Source organism: Papaver somniferum, chromosome 5 (genome assembly GCF_003573695.1).
Source record: "Papaver somniferum cultivar HN1 chromosome 5, ASM357369v1, whole genome shotgun sequence".
Lineage (NCBI taxonomy): Eukaryota > Viridiplantae > Streptophyta > Magnoliopsida > Ranunculales > Papaveraceae > Papaver > Papaver somniferum.
This window is the reverse complement of record NC_039362.1, coordinates 13,098,059-13,102,223: the sequence shown is the minus strand read 5'-3', so window position 1 is coordinate 13,102,223 and position 4,165 is coordinate 13,098,059.

Here is a 4,165-nt window from a genome sequence, read left to right as displayed (position 1 = left end):
CATCCTAGGAAACAATGTTGTTACATGTGTTTTAAGGAAGTAAGTTCATGAACTTTGTTTGTGAACCGAAAAGGAAATTTCCAGGCGTTATTGGAGTTGTTCTTCATTGCATATCTTATGAACGACCAATATGTGTGACTAGTATAACCGCTCATGACTTGTTTGTGTTCTTGGTAAAACTATTCACATGAGGCCTGACTTTTGTATTGGTATGATTTTTATTAGTGAAACTGATCTTAAGTAATCACCTGTTGGTATGATCGAGTTTGTGTAGTTTGTAAGGCCTAACACTGGGTAAAGGGGAACCGATCCTAGTAAGAGGTGCAACACGTCACAAAGGGGAATCGATCCTTGTACGGGGTGCAACAAGGTTTATAGCAGAAAGGGGAACCGATCCTATGGACATGTGCAACACGTTTTTAGGAAAAGGGGAACCGATCCTATGGACATGTGCAACACATATGAGTTAGATACCATATATATGTGGGGAACCGATCCTAGTACCTAGTCAACCGAATTTTGGGAAGCTAGTGTGAGTATGCACAGTACTCACACGGAGGTAGAACCGAAACTTGTTTTGGTAGAACCGTTAAACCCATGATTTGTGATTGAGAAGTTCTTAATCAATCACATATCTCTTGAAAGTCAGATGAACCAATTGTAAACTTGTTTGGAAGTGTGGTAAATCGGTTTCAAGTGAGTAAGTATGAAAGAGGACTTACAAAGAAAGGATGTCGACACACTTTGAACACATGCAGTAATGCGTATATTTTTTATTGTTCAAAGATATTCCTTAACGGCTAAGAAGGAAGTAAATCCCAGGACCGAAATTAAATAAGTTAAGAATCTTTTAATTAAGGTTTTTAATTATATATGGAAAATAAGAATTAGTAATGTGCATTTGCTAGTTAAAGATTTTCCAAGGAGATTTTCGATCATTATTTTGGACAGAGTATTCTCAAGAATTATGAAAACCGAATATGGAAATTATTATAGAATATCTTGAGAATATTTTCGGTTTTGGAAATTCCTTGGTGTCCAAACTTCATTGTCTATAAATACTTGAAGTTTGCCTTTCTAACAAACTAATCCATCGTGACAGTAAACTTCCTCTGTTGTATTGTTACTGGTGAAGCCGCCTATTCGGAGAGGAGAGTAACCTAATTAGGAGAAATCTCTTACGGCCGCTCAGTTTAGTGTCTTCTTTGGGATTGAGAAGCTCTAGCGTGTACCGTTGGTGGGAAACTAGATAATTACGGTTTATCTTTTGTTTTCATATTGATTTGATTGGCTAACGGTGGTTGAACTTTGATTGCACCTAGTTTGTTTATGCTTGAGAATCTTCTCTTCTGATATAAGATTCACTCCAACTAGTTCAAGGTTTCGACATGGATCTTTAGACTGTTGTTAGTGCTAAAGACGATCTTTTGATAATCCATTGTTAACAGACTCCGTTCTGTGTGTGATTGATCCAAGAGATTCAAGTAGTTGTGTGCAGGTGTTCATTAAAGATCTAAGAAGATTTGAAGACAAAGAAGAGATAGAAGATTTCTAACTTGGTTATATAAATCTTTGGTGTGCACAATACTTGTTTCGGTAAAAGAGTATCCAACAAGTATATCGGCTTAATCCCGAGATTATACAATTCTGGACAAGGTCCCGGGGGTTTTCTGCATTTGCGGTTTTCCTCGTCAACAAAATCTTGCTGTGTCATTTACTTTATATTTCCGCATTATAATTGTTTTATTATGATTAAAGTAAATTACACAAACATTAATTCCTATTTACTTGATAAGCAATCATATTGTGTTTGGTTAAGTCCGAACCTTTGTATCAAGTAAACATACTTCGTTGTAGTATTGTCTCGATCTCGTATCCATAGACGATCACACGAAGTGTGAACCGAATTGTTGTATTGTCTCGACTCAGTCCATAGACAATCACTTTCGGAGAAAGGACTTATAGGAAAGAAAAGTTCTAGCTTGAGGTATATTTGGGTACCCTCGCCTTTTCAGCAACCACACTTTAATATAACATATCTAAAAATCTGTGCCTTGTAATTTTACAAATTTTATATCGTTTGAAAGGTTTTAAAAGAATCTATGCGGTGAGTACAAACAACAATATCAAATTTAGTGTTTTTACGAAAAAAATCGGAGGCGTTTATCATTTTAGGCACAATTTTCAAAAAATTGATTTAATAGTCATTATGCAAACCACCACAAAGGATGCAATAACATATTTTGGTTTATGTATCAACTAATTTTCTATTGCAACAAATAAAATGATGTACTCCCTCCGTTTTAGGAAAAGTGATACTTTCATTTTATGACAAATTTTCTTTTACATTCCAATTGCAGCAGTGTTTCCTTTTTTCTTCGGTCGTCCCTCCTATCGTGACAGCGGTCATGTAGTTAATTCTTAGTTGCAATATTCGTCAATTAAATTCCTAGAAAATATTATATTTTCTACTACAACAGAAGATAAATAATAGAAAGTTTCACATATCTGACCTTAAACACATCCTGACATTTTTAGTGGAGACCCCGAAAGAATTAGGGGCGATTTTTTTATTCCCAACCCATAGACAAGGTCATGGGATGTCCTAAATGTTAGTAGAATACCTTAATGCCCTTTAATAATCGGAAGTAAAATAATTGTTTTTAGAATCCGATTATTGGTAATATAATCGGTAGTTAAAAAACACACAAAGACTATCGATTGATATGAATTTGTGCTAAATGCGTATTTGGGGCTACTATTAATCGGAAGTTGATGATAAATTCATTTACTATCGATTATAGGATACTCCAAAATTCAAAATAAAAAGATTTTTGCAAAATCTCATTTTGGGGAAATTCTATACTCGGTAGTTATATGAACTATTTTCACTACCGAATATGGTTGGATATTTGCAAAGAGGGCCACTGTATAATCGGAAGTCAGGATAGCTTCATTTACTACCGATTATAGGCTCAACCAAATTCAAAAAATAGAGGATGTATGCAAAATATCATTTTGGGGCAACTCTATATTCGATAGTTATATGAACTATTTTGACCACCGAATATGGTTGGATATTTGCAAGTATAATCGGAAGTCAGGATAACTTTATTTACTACCGATTATAGGCTCAACCAAAATTCAAAAAATATAGCATTTTGGCAAAATCTCATTTTGGGGGTACTGTATATTCGGTAGTTACATTAACTATCTTGACTACCGATTATGGTAGGATTTCGGCAAAGAGGTCTACTGTATAATCGGAAGTCAGGATAACTTCATTTATTACCGATTATAGGCTCAACCAAAATTCAAAAAATAGATAATTTTTGCAAAATCTCATTTTGGGGCTACTCTATATTCGGTAGTTAAATAACCTAATTTCACTGCCGATTATGGTAGCATTTTTGCCAAAGGTCTACTTTAATCGGGGATCAAGATAACTTTATTTACTACTCCCAATTATAGGATAATCAAAACTCAAAAGATAAAGGATTTTATTTTTGGGATACTTTATATTCAGAAGTTATATAAACTAAATTGACGCCCGATAGTGGATTAACTTCCCGATTATAAAGTTATCTACCGATTGTGAAGGGTAGTTTGGCCATTAAAAAAACAGGAGATAAGGGATGACTACATTCTACACTTGGGTGACCTTTTTTTGTCTTATGTGTCGCCCCTAAAAATGCCAGGTAAAACATTCGATTTACGGATACGAAAAGATAGTGGGTACACAAGATAAATACTACCTCCGTCCCTAATTAGATGACCTAGTTAAAATTTACTAGTAAATTTAGAAATGATTTATCTCTCAAATTATACAACGGATTTTCGTAAACTTTGTATCACCGGAAAGCATTTTAAAACACCTATCTAATGAATATAAATATGGCTATCAAATTTTACATACTTATTATAATAATACTAATCTATCACTCCACTTATTTATGATATAAGTCATCTAATTAGGAACAGAGGGAGTACATTTGATGGGGGTAGGCATACTAGATTAGAGGGTATGGAGTTAAAGGGGTACCGTTGGTGTTGTGTGGGTAGCACCCTAAAGAAAAGAGGAGACCCACTAAATTACTTAAACAACCCTCCATGTTTTTATTTCTCTCTGAAATCGACGTAATTCTTAACAGAAGTAGGGGCTTAT